Source organism: Pseudophryne corroboree (genome assembly GCF_028390025.1).
Source record: "Pseudophryne corroboree isolate aPseCor3 chromosome 3 unlocalized genomic scaffold, aPseCor3.hap2 SUPER_3_unloc_14, whole genome shotgun sequence".
Taxonomy (NCBI): Eukaryota; Metazoa; Chordata; class Amphibia; order Anura; family Myobatrachidae; genus Pseudophryne; species Pseudophryne corroboree.
This window is the reverse complement of record NW_026967502.1, coordinates 1,958,637-1,972,661: the sequence shown is the minus strand read 5'-3', so window position 1 is coordinate 1,972,661 and position 14,025 is coordinate 1,958,637.

Genomic DNA, 14,025 nt, shown 5'->3' with positions numbered 1-14,025 from the left:
GGCTGGAGAAACGGGGGAGTGTCTGGGCGAACGCTGGGTGTGTTTGTGACGTCAAACCAGGAACGACAAGCACTGAACTGATCGCAGATGCCGAGTAAGTCTGAAGCTACTCTGAAACTGCTAAGTGTGTAATCGCAATTTTGAGAATCTTTCTTTCGCAATTTTAAGAAGCTAAGATTCACTCCCAGTAGGCGGCGGCTTAGCGTGAGTAAATCTGCTAAAAGCAGCTTGCGAGCGAACAACTCGGAATGAGGGCCTTAGTGCTGTATTACCCGGCTCAGTAGAGTGGGAAACAGGGAGACTCACCTCACTTCCAGGACCGATCAATATGTTAGTGAACGCTGAGCGGATCCAGACACTAATAGTGTAAACACTCGCCCCGTGACCTACAGTGAACACAGACGTCCAAGTGAACACTGATGCACCAGTCACACAGCTGCCTATGCTGCGACTGGGTCTTTTTAGATACACAGCGTCTCAGACGGACGCGGGAAAACGGTTTATGGCGGGAGACTAGGAGGAAACTAGTCATGAACCGGGGGGATGGGGTGACCAGGGGAGCATCTGACTCCCCACTGGTGACATCAATCCCAGGGATCGTGGCCTCATACTACCTCTGGAGCCTATGATCCCTAAGGCCTACCGCTGGTGCACCCTAGGTGGCAGCCACGTCAATAACTGGTAGTCTCCTCCAAAACAGTGCGGCTGTGTCCGTGTTCCCCTCTAAGCAGAACCGATACCTTACCTTCTCCCCGTGCTCCAGCCACAGCCTGGTAACTTCTGCTGGACTTGCTAGTGTATCTAACACAGACGCCCGCCAATACCGCACTGTACTCATGGGTAAACGTCACGACTCGGCGGGGAGTTGTTGGAGCGACACTTTCTAATATATGTATAAGACGCTTTTTAGAAAGATCACTCAGGAAAATAGACTATAAAAAAAAATATTAAGCTTATGGCTGCTGAAAACCAGCAGCACTCTTGACCATGGTCTGGCTCCTGCTACACCAAACAAAAAACTGATTTGCCTGAGCCAGGAGGCAGGGGTATATGGACGGGCCCGCTGCATGCTGGAAGGCCAAAAGCTTTGATCCTTTGGTTCAAATCCGCTGTTGCGTCATCATATCCCAATGTTGTTATCCTGTGGATAACCTGTGGACCCTGCAGGAGAAAAAACTGTTGCAGCAGCTGGGAGAGAGTTACATGAAATGAGGAGCTGCTGCAGCTGGTTAATGAGCTGGAGGAAATCACAGACACTATACAGCAACTGCAGCAAATAAAGAGTCAAAAGTTATCATAATGCTGCTTCCATGGACCTGTGTGAGGCTGGCCGGGATGCTGATGCAAAGGAGATCCAAGCTGGCGTTGAAGGAAACCTGCAGAGTTCCAGCTTAGATGTGGAAAGCTTTGGAGAGGTGGCTCTCTAGGAGAAGGTAGATCTGCTGCCAGGTGACAAAGTGCCAGGTGTGGCAGCTTCTAGGTACACATTGTGGATCTGGTGGTGGCTGTGGTCTCTCAGGGTCTGGTCTAGGATTGGCCATCAACCATTGATGATCAGGAATCATTGATGGTCTATACCTGATAACTAGTTTTACCATCAAAGGCAGAGAGCCAGGTAGTTACCCGCCATCGATAGTAGCTGTGAAGATACTGGGTTCCAAATCACTCAGGCACAGTGGTAGATGAAAAACCAACAGCGGTTTATTGAACAGAATGGGCTCTAACCAGCTCAGCACACCTACGTAATCCAATTCCACACGACAATTCCCACCACAAACTCGTGACAGAACATTTCTTCTTAGTCAAGGAGCATAGAATCTTTCTTTCAGCTCTCCGGTTAGCTCTACTTATACCCCCAGAAGCTTCATATTACATGGGGTGTGTGTGACTTCTTTGTCTAAGGATTTTACAGCATTGGAATACAATACATATTCTAATTAAGGTGATTACAATGAACCAGAGAGCCACCATGTCTGGACAGCTCACTGTTGGACAATAGGGAGTAAACAAAAAGAGGGACAATGGTACCTTTTATGACTCACCCTTTGAGTGTCCACTGTATTGTTAGTAAACAATAGAAAACTAGGTCTAACCTGAATATATTATCTAAAGTGTAACAGATAACATAACACAATTGCATATATCAACAATATTAAGGTTGATTTAAACACAATGGCCCTCATTCCGAGTTGATCGGTCGCAATGCGAATTTAGCAGAGTTACACACGCTAAGCCTACGCCTACTGGGAGTGTATCTTAGCTTCTTAAAATTGCGACCGATGTATTCGCAATATTGCGATCACAAACTACTTAGCAGTTTTAGAGTAGCTCCACACTTACTCTGCCTGTGCGATCAGTTCAGTGCTTGTCGTTCCTGGTTTGACGTCACAAACACACCCAGCGTTCGCCCAACCACTCCCCCGTTTCTCCGGCCACTCCTGCGTTTTTTCCGGAAACGGTAGCGTTTTCAGCCACACGCCCATAAAACGCCGTGTTTCCGCCCAGTAACACCCATTTCCTGTCAATCACATTACGATCGCCGGAGCGATGAAAAAGCCGTGAGTAAAAATACTATCTTCATAGCAAAGTTACTTGGCGCAGTCGCAGTGCGAAAATTGCGCATGCGCATTATGCGGAATTTCACTGCGATGCGATGAAAAATACCGAGCGAACAACTCGGAATGAGGGCCAATATTGGGTGAGCAGTAATGGACATGTTATGGAGAATGAGGAAACAGATGAATTGAATGTATAGGGATATGGGTATAAAAAGTACATATCTGACATAAGAAATGAGGCATAGCTATATTGTCACAGACCTCATTTCCTCACAGTAACCATGGGCCAGATGTTATTTCCCAGCATTTACAGACTTCTGCCGCTGCACCGAGATGCTAGGCTGTCAGCCAGTAGCCCTGCACCGCTCCGGCTCTTACAAATAGTGTGCTGTTCCGGCTGGAAATGGGATGTCCCATCCACCTAACTGACATGACAGGCTCAGCTGTCAGTCATGCAGCCCCACTGCGCCCACTCTCTCCATACTCATACATACATGTCTTTGTGGGAGTGTCTCATCCTGGTTGTCAGTGAGACAGTGTCTCTGGCACAGCTGTGTAATCATGATGTGAGTGTGTGTGCTGAATAGTGAGTACTGCTAGCAGCAAGCCTCACCGCTTAACTGCAGTGAAGCAGTGTGGTGGGGGTGGAGGGGAGAAGGGGGTTGCTACACCAATGAGTCAAGGAATGGAGTAGTTGGATGGGACTCACACAGCAGGTGGTGAAAAGCTTAAAAAGGAGGAGTGGTTGGAAGGGGAAGGACAGGTAGGTTCAGAAGGGATTAGTGAGGGTAAGGACTCTCAAGGGAAATTAGAGTGGGATCCCACAGGTACCAAACTGGGTAAAGAGCAGCTTTTAGGAAGGAAATAGGTGAGACAGACCATGTGGTTGACCCTTTCTTTTCCTCATGCGGGGTGGCTTTTTGGACTCTCCAGGTCCTGGGGAGTCTGTGGATTCTTCTTGCCCACTACCTGGTGGTTCTGTGGACATCTCTGGCCACAAACCTCCCAGATGCCAGGCCTCCAGATAAACATGAAATGGTCATGGAGGTGGTCCTGGGCTCTGTGAAGGAGGAGGTGGAACAAGCAAAGGAAAGTTGTGTCCTTTCTGAAGGGGCAATGGTGGACATTGTGAATGTTGAAGGGAAGGTTTTTGTGGTCAAAGAGGGAGTTATGCTATATATATACAAGAAGCATGGGTCCTCAGCCTATATGATGTGCCACCATTAATGTGGCTTCTGCCTTGTGCGACCAAGCTTGATTTATGGGCTTTGTCATTTTTTTAAGCAGGATAAATGCTGATTTTTTTATTTCTGCAGTAGACTAGAATAAGCCCAGACATTCCCACTTCCATTATACCACCGGAATGTGACGGACAGTGACCGTCGTGCCATCACTTACCTGTATGCTTACACGGAACAGAATTATGGAAAACTTACAAAGGTTTCTTTACATCTTCTGGGGTCCACTCTGAGATTAGACATTATGGTGTAATTAGATGGAAATATAAAACAGAATTTTAAAAAAAAAGCTATACAGCAATAATTAGATGCAAACAAAAGCTTTTATTATGAAATACAGGGGAGTATCCGCACCATATATATGGGACATACAACAAACCACCGCAGATGGAAGCCGGGTGACTCTAATGCACATGGTAATGTATATATGGATAGGATCTTGTATCCAAAAACACTCGACACTCCTTATCAAAATAAGTGTCTGCAACAAGTTAGGCAAACTAGAAGTGAAAACACATTACAATGGCCGCCATATTAGAATTTGACAGCAGATAAGAAACACTTGGCCCATCTAGTCTGCCTCCCCCTTTTTTTTACATTATTTTTTTCCCTAACCTTGCTTAACCCTTATTTCTTTGTAAGGATATCCTTATGTCTATCCCATGCATGTTTAAATTGCTCCACTGTCTTAGCCTCTAGCACCTCTGATGGGAAGCTATTCCACTTATCCACTACCCTTTCTGTGAAAGGGTAGTATTGTCATGCAGCAATACAGATTGTAGAAACTGGCATTACACATTCACATTTACACAAAGCACAAGATACAAAATAAGCAGCGAAAAAAAGACCTAAGCATTTGGGATGTATTATTTAGGAAGTAAAATAGGAGGTACATTAATGAAAAGCGTGAGTAACAGTCATCAGTCTGCTTGTGAAGGTCTCTAGAGTGGAGGCCTCTTGGACTGTGCAAGGCAGTGAGTTCCATGGTCAGGGCTGCAAAGCTAAAAGTTCAACCCTTACATGAATGACAGGAGATTCTTGGTACTGCTGGTAACAGTCCATCTGTAGAAGCAAGCAAGCAGGGCAGTAAGGAGGCAGAAGCTGCTTCTAGTACCTTGGACCATGTAATGTTGGGCTGGGAAGGTCAGTTAGCCAATTATGAAATAGATTTGTCATCTTACAGGCAGCCGGTGAAGGGAGTAGAGAATGGGTGTTATGTGGCAGGAATGAGCTGGTTAGGTAACAGCTTGGCTGCTGCATTCTGTACTAGCTGCAAGCTCTGTAATTCTTTTGCTGGGTGACCCAGGTAGATGGTATTGCAGTAGTCTATGAACTTCTGAGGGAATCAAGTGCTTGATTCTGGCTATGGTCCACAGATGGAAGAATGAGGATTTGTATGTGGCGGATACCTGATGTCTGTGTCAGCCACATACCAGGACAACACAAAGATTCAGCACATGTTTAGTATTTTGCAATTCTGAACACCAAAGCATAAATCCAGATGGTTGGTAAAGCTGTAGTCTTGTCCTTTGTTGGGGAGCTTCTATTATGTTTCACAAAGACTGAATCACAGCCAACTGGCATCATCCACCCCTGGCGCTCAGCTAGACAACCATTTAGGATTGGTATTAGGTTCTCAGTACATGGAGCAAAAAGCAGGTCATCTGCATAGCAGTGGTAGACCATGCTATGATGTCTGATTATATCACCCAGTGGTAGCATGTATATTGCATAAAGCATAGGAGATAAGGTTGACCCTTGAGGAACATTGCATGATAGTGATAATTATACTCCAGAAGATGTAAATGGTTCCGTACTTGGGTAATGTCTAATATGTTCAACAAGAGCAGATTTCTCTCACAGCATGAAAATGGCTTCTCACCTGTGTGACTTCTCTGATGTGTAACAAGATGTGATGTCGATGAAAAACATTTCCCACACTCAGAACAGGAAAATGGCTTCTCACCTGTGTGACTCCTCTGATGTCTAACAAGATGTGATGTCGATGAAAAACATTTCCCACACTCAGAACAGGAAAATGGCTTCTCACCTGTGTGACTTCTCTGATGAGCAACAAGATCTGATTTCCTTGGAAAACATTTCCTACACTCAGAACAGGAATACGGCTTCTCACCTGTGTGACTTCTCTGATGTGTAACAAGATATGATTTGTATGTAAAACATTTCCCACACTCAGAACATATCAGTGGCCTCTCACCTGCCTTAGCTGGATGATGGGTAATAAGCTTTGTGTTCTGTGTAAAAGATTTGGCATCTACAGAACAGGGAAACACTGTATCTACTTTCAGAGCTGTAACAGATGCACCAATATCAGAGTGATCAGGAGAACATTTCCCAGGATCAGAGGGATCAGCTGATAGAGCTGGATGTATAATTGGGGTAATGGGGTTATCTCCTGGAGAATCCTGTCTACTGTCATCTGTTATTTCACAATCCGGGGATAACATTAGATGTCCTTCTGAGATATTCCTGCTTGTGTGTCCATCTGCTGGAAATAAAATACATTATGGAAATATAAAATGAGTAGACAAGACCCAGGGTGTTACAGGATACAATATATAATTCTATAACTGACATGTTTTACCTGTAATCATTGCTTTTATGTTTATTAAAAAAACAAAAAAAAAGCTAGGATGCTTAGACTGGAGCTTGATCAACACTGAACGCTCATGTGGGATTACTAGAGAAGACATGGACACTCATGTGGGATTACTAGAGGCGACTTGGACGCTCATGTGGGATTACTAGAGGTGACATGGATGCTCATGTGGGATTACTAGAGGTGACATGGGCACTCATGTGGGATTACTAGAGGCGACTTGGATGCTCATGTGGGATTACTAGAGGTGACATGGATGCTCATGTGCGATTACTAGAGGCGACTTGGACGCTCATGTGGGATTACTAGAGGTGACATGGATGCTCATGTGGGATTACTAGAGGTGACATGGGCACTCGTGGGATTACTAGAGGCGACTTGGATGCTGATGTGGGATTACTAGAGGCGACATGGGCGCTCATGTGGGATTACTAGAGGTGACATGGACGCTCATGTGGGATTACTAGAGGTGACATGGATGCTCATGTGGGATTAATAGAGGTGACATGGACGCTCGTGTGGGATTACTAGAGGTGACATGGACGTTCATGTGCGATTACTAGATGTGACATGGAAGCTCATGTGGGATTACTAGAGGTGACATGGACGCTCATGTGGGATTACTAGAGGTGACATGGACGCTCATGTGGGATTACTAGAGGTGACATGGACGCTCGTGTGGGATTACTAGAGGTGACACGGACGCTCATGTGGGATTACTGGAGGAGACATGGACGCTCATGTGGGATTACTGGAGGAGACATGGACGCTCGTGTGGGATTACTAGAGGTGACACTGATGCTCCCTCTATGCCCCTCCTCCAGACCTCAGTTATAGGAACTGTGCCCAGGGAGACGGACATTTCGAGGAAAGGATTTATGATTTATTTTTAAGGTGAGATACATACCAGCTCACACCACAACCATGCCGTACAACGTGGCATTCCATAGAACACAAGCCAACAGCACCAACAATGTCAGCAACAGGCTGAACATAACTAGAACACAACTAGATGTGTGTAACCAGAACAAACAAACCAGATAACTTCCCAAAAAACTAAGTGTATATACAGGCAGGCACCTAACATCAGTAGTGCCCTGGTAAGGGCCGCAATACCCTCAGTGAAATCTCTTCCTACTATTAAATCAAAAGGGTTTTTCCGCTGCGGCACGTGCATGGGATGCCGAACCATAAGGGGTGACGGCAGCAGCAAGATTAGCGTACTGGCAATAAATGAAAAAAAGATCACCGTGAGGGAATTCATTACTTGTAACACCAAGAATGTGGTGTATGCTGTAGAATGCACGTGCGGCCTCTTTTACATAGGGAGGACCTCGAGATCCTTGAAGGTCCGGATAAGCGAACATGTAAGAAATATTAGGAACGGGCTGACAATACACGCCCTATCCGACCATTTTCACTTAATTCATAATAAGTGTCCATCTGCGATTAAAAGGTTTATAGGAATCCAATGGATAAAAGGACATTAGAGACAGAGGGATCCGTCTACCCAACTAGCAAAAAAAAGGCTATATCCATTTGACTGACCCTGGGAGATCTCGGACTGTGTACCGGATGAAAGGTGAAAGAAGTGCCGTGGTTGCCGTGGATAAAGATTTCAACCTACAACATGCTCATTCTGCACCGATTTCCGGTAACTATCTAGATTGGACTCCCGGGGTGAACAGACCATCTGTGGTTTAACACACTGCCATTGTGTTAATTACTGCCATTATACACATTGCATTTTGTGTTATATCAGTAATTGCTGTTATCTGCCACCATATACATTTGCACTTTATGCTGTCTTTTTATCTATTGTGATTGTGAATAAATTCGTTTTAGTGTGCTTCACTATATGCACTTTCCATTTCTTTCCTTTGGATACCTGTTCCAAATTCATGGGAATGAATAATTAAGTACAGTGGGCGTTTGACTACAAAATCTCCCAATTGTAATGCGCTTGGTTGTATGTATTGGTACCATTTTTGTTTTTGCATGTATCCTATCTGTTAGGGTGGAGGTTGTTTCAGGGAGTCAGCTCTGAGTTATCACTACACGTTACTGAGCTGCTAGAACTAGTGCGCACCCAGGAGAGGATCTACACCGCAATTTCTTTCATTGTATTAAAGTCCTATTTTCTCTTTCGTCCTAGAGGATGCTGGGGTCATCAATACAACCATGGGGTTATACCAAAGCTCTAGAATGGGCGGGAGAGTGCGGATGACTCTGCAGCACCGATTGACCAAATTTTAGGTCATCATCGGCCAAGGTATCAAACTTGTAAAACTTAGCAAAAGTGTTTGACCCTGACCAAGTAGCAGCTCGGCAAAGCTGTAATGCTGAGACCCCTCGGACAGCCGCCCAAGAAGAGCCCACCTTCCTAGTGGAATGGGCCTTTACAGATTTTGGCAACGGCAATCTAGCCGTTGAATGAGCCAGCTGAATCGTATGACAGTTCCAGTGGGCAATGGTCTGCTTGGAAGCAGGACACCCAATCCTGTTGGGAGCATACAGGACAAACAGAGCCTCTGTTTTCCTAATCTGAACCGTTCTGGCGACATAGATTTTTAAAGCTCTGACCACATCCAGAGACTTTGACTCAGCTAAAGTGTCAGTAGCCACTGGCACCACAACAGGTTGGTTTATATGAAAAGAGGAAACCACCTTCGGCAGAAACTGTTGACGAGTTCTCAACTCTGCTCTATCTTCATGGAAGATCAAATAAGGGCTCTTGTGAGACAAGGCCGCCAATTCAGACACCCGCCGTGTGGATGCCAAGGCCAATAAAATGACCACTTTCCAAGTGAGGAATTTCAAATCCACCTTTTGTACAGTTTCAATGAGATTGAAGGAACTGTAACACCACGTTAAGGTCCCAAGGTGCCACAGGAGGCACAAAAGGAGGTTGGATGTGTAACACCCCCTTTACAAACGTTTGCACCTCAGGAAGTGAGGTCAATTTTTTCTGAAAGAAAACGGACAATGCAGAAATCTGTACTTTAATGGATCCTAATTTAAGGCCCGCATCCACTCCAGCTTGTAAAAAGTGGAGAAAACGTCCAAGTTAAAATTTTTCCGCATAAGCCTTCTTGGACTCGCACCAGGAAATATATTTCCTCCAAATGCGGTGATAGTGTTTTGACGTAACACCCTTTCTAGCCTGAATAAGAGTGGGAATTACTTCACTGGGAATACCCTTCTGGGCTAGAATCTGGCGTTCAACCGCCATGCCGTCAAACGTAGCCGCGGTAAATCTTGATGTTGACATGGCCCCTGCTGTAACAGGTCCTCTCGTAGAGGAAGCGGCCAGGGATTTCCTATGCGTAAATCCTGAAGATCAGGATACCAAGCCCTCCTTGGCCAATCTGGAACAATGAGGATCGTCTGAACCTTTCTTCTTCTTATAATTTTTAACACTCTCGGAATACCGACTGAAACACCCACGGTGTCACCAGAGCATCCACCGCTATGGCTTGAGGGTCCCTTGACCTGGCGCAATCATTTTGGAGTTTATTGTTGAGACGAGACGCCATCATGTCTACTTGGGGAGTACCCCAGCGACTTGTCACTTCTGTGAAGACTTCTGGATGAAGTCTCCACACTCCTGGATGGAGATCGTGTCTGCTGAGGAAGTCTGCTTCCCAGTTGTCCACTCCTGGAATGAAGATCGCTGACAGAGCGCTCAGATGTTTCTCCGCCCAGCGGAGAATCCTTGTGGCTTCTGCCATTGCTGCTCTGCTTTTTGTTCTGCCCTGGCGGTTGATGTAAGCTACTGCTGTTACATTGTCCGACTGGATGAGGACGGGTCGACTTTGAAGAAGGCGTTCCGCTTGTAGAAGGCCATTGTAAATGGCCCTTAATTCTAGAACATTTATGTGGAGACAAGTCTCCTGACTTGACCATCTTCCTTGGAAGTTTTCCCCGTGTGACTGCACCCCAACCCCGGAGACGTGCATCCCTCGAGGAGGTGAGAACTGTGCAGCCACCACAGGAGTGATATCCTTGTCTTTGAGGACAGGACTATCGTCCGTTGCATGTGTAGGTGGGAACCGGACCACTTGTCCAACAGGTCCCTCTGGAATACTCTGGCATGGAATCTGCCAAACTGAATGGCCTCATAGGCCGCCACCATCTTTCCCAGCAAGCGAGTGCATTGATGGATCGACACTCTGGTTGGTTTTAAGATTTGTTTTACCAGAGTCTGAAGTTCCCAAGCTTTTTCTTCTGGAAGAAAAACTCTCTGTAGTTCTCTGTCCAGATTCATCCCCAGAAACGACAGGCGGGTTATAGGGATCAACTGAGATTTCGGCAGGTTGAGTAGCAAACCATGTTGTTGCAACACCTTCAGGGACAGTGCAATGTTCTGTAACAACTTGTCCCTGCATCTGGCTTTCATCAGGAGATCGTCCAAGTATGTGATAATCATGACACCTTGCATGCAAAGAAGAATCATCATCTCCGCCATCACTTTGGTGAAAATCCTCGGAGCCGTGGACAGCCCAAACGGCAACGTCTGAAATTGGTAATGACAATCCTGAACCGCAAAGCGCAGGAAGGCCTGATGAGGAGGATAAATAGGAACATGTAGGTAGGCATCCTTTATGTCTAAGGAGACCATAAAGTCCCCTTCCTCCAGACTGGAGATCACTGCTCTGAGAGACTCCATCTTGAATTTGAATTTCTGCAGAAAGAAATTTAGGTCTTTTAGGTTGAGGATCGGTCTGACCGAGCCGTCCGGCTTCGGAACCACGAATAAGCTGGAATAAAAAACAGTATACAAAAAAGATAAACAACTGCACTAATGCCGGGATTTAAATGGTTGAGCAGCCTTGAAAAAAACAAAACACTAATATATATACAGCAATATTTTTTTAGCTTTTTGTTTAGGCGGGACGCCATCATGTCCACCTGTGGTCGTTCCCATCGGTGTACAATCATCTAGAAGACTTCTGGATGAAGTCCCCACTCTCCTGGGTGGAGGTTGTGCCGGCTGAGGAAGTCTGCTTACCAGTTGTCCACTCCCGGAATGAACACTGCTGCCAGTGCTATCACATAATTCTCCGCCCATCGAAGAATTCTTGTGGCTTCTACCATTGCCATCCTGCTTCTTGTGCCGCCCTGGCGGTTTACATGGGCGACCGCTGTGATGTTGTCTGACTGAATCAGAACTGGTTGGTTTTGAAGCAGGGGTTCCGCTTGACTCAGGGCGTTGTAAATGGCCCTTAGTTCCAGAATATTTATGTGTAGGGAAGTTTCCTGACTCGACCATTGTCCTTGGAAGTTTCTTCCCTGGGTGACTGCCCCCCAACCTCGGAGGCTTGCATCCGTGGTCACCAGGACCCAGTCCTGTATGCCAAATCTGCGGCCTTCGAGCAGATGAGCACTCTGCAGCCACCACAGTAGAGACACCCTGGCCCTCGAGGATAGGGTGATCAACCGATGCATCTGGAGATGCGATCCGGACCACTTGTCTGAAAGATCCTTGCATGGAACCTGCCGAAAGGAATTGCTTCGTAAGAAGCTACCATCTTTCCCAGGACTCGTGTTCAGTGATGCACCAAGACCTGCTTAGGCTTCAGGAGGTCCCTGACCAGAGATGATAGGTCCTGGGCCTTCTCCTCCGGGAGAAACACCTTCTTCTATTCTGTGTCCAGAATCATGCCCAAGAACAGCAGACGCTTCGCAGGAATCAGCTGTGACTTTGGGATTTTCAGAATCCAGCCGTGCTGATGCAGCACTTCCTGAGATAGTGCTACGCTGACTAGCAACTGCTCTTTGGACCTCGCCTTTATCAGGAGATCGTCCAAGTACGGAATAATTATGACTCCTTTCTTTCGGAGGAGCATCATCATTTCGGCCATTACCTTGGTAAATACCCGCGGTGCCGGTGACAGTCCTGTACCACAAATCTGAGGTACTCCTGGTGGGGTGGATAAATGTGGACATGCAGGTAGGCATCCTTGATGTCCAATGACACCATAAAATCCCCCTCTTCCAGGCTTGCAATAACCGCCCTGAGCGATTCCATCTTGAACTTGAACTTTCTTATATAAATGTTCAAGGGTTTCAAATTTAGAATGGGTCTCACCTAACCGTCTGGTTTCGGTACCACAAACATTGTGGAATAGTAACCCCGCCCCTGTTGAAGGGGGGGTACCTTGATTATCACCTGCTGAAGATACAGCTTGTGAATAGCCGCCAGTACTACCTCCCTTTCTCCGAGAGCATCCGGCAAGGCTGATTTGAGGTAACGGCGAGGGGGAGTCGCCTCGAACTCCAGCTTGTATCCCTGTGATACTACTTGCAGAACCCAGGGATCCACCTGTGAGCAAACCCACTGGTCGCTGAAGTTCCGGAGATGCGCCCCCACTGCACCTGGCTCCGCCTGTGGAGCCCCAGCATCATGCGGTGGACTTAGAGGAAGCGGGGGAGGATTTTTGTTCCTGGGAACTGGCTGTCTGGTGCAGCTTTTTCACTCTTCCCTTGCCTCTGGGCAGAAAGGAAGCGCCTCTGACCCGCTTGCCTTTCTGGGGCCGAAAGGACTGTACCTGATAATACGGTGCTTTCTTAGGCTGTGAGGAAACCTGAGGTAAAAATGTCGACTTCCCAGCTGTTGCTGTGGATACGAGGTCCGAGAGACCATCCCCAAACAATTCCTCACCCCTTGTAAGGCAAAACCTCCATGTGCCTTTTAGAATCAGCATCACCTGTCCACTGCCGAGTCCATAATACTCTCCTGGCAGAAATGGACATTGCATTAATTCTATATGCCAGTCGGCAAATATCCCTCTGTGCATCTCTCATATACAAGACGACGTCTTTAATATGCTCTATGGTTAGCAAAATCGTATCCCTGTCAAGGGTATCAATATTATCTGACAGGGCATCAGACCATGCTGCGGCAGCACTACACATCCAAGCTGACACAATTGCAGGTCTCAATATAGTACCTGAGTGTGTATATACAGACTTCAGGATAGCTTCCTGCTTTCTATCCGCAGGCTCCTTTAAGGCGGCCGTATCATGAGACGGCAGTGCCACCTTTTTTGACAAGCGTGTGAGCGCCTTATCCACCCTAGGGGATGTCTCCCACCGTAACCTGTCCTCTGGCGGGAAAGGGTACGCCATCAGTAATTTTTTTGAAATCACTAGTTTCTTGTCGGGGGAAGCACACGCTTCTTCACACACTTCATTCACCTCATCTGAAGGGGGAAAAAACCACAGGTTGCTTTTTCTCCCCAAACATAATACCCTTTTTAGTGGTACCTGGGTTAATATCAGAAATGTGCAACACATCTTTCATTGCCGTAATCATGCATCGGATGGCCCTTGTGGAATGTACATTAGTCTCGTCCTCGTCGACACTGGAGTCGGACTCCGTGTCGACATCTGTGTCTGCCATCTGAGGTAGCGGGCGTTTTTGAGCCCCTGAAGGTCTTTGAGACGCCTGGGCAGGGACTGGCTGAGAAGCCGGCTGTCCCATAGCTGTTATGTCATCAAACCTTTTATGCAAGGAGCTGACACTGTTGTGTAATACCTTCCACATGTCCATCCACTCTGGTGTCGGCCCCGCAGGGGGTGACATCACACTTATCGGCACCTGCTC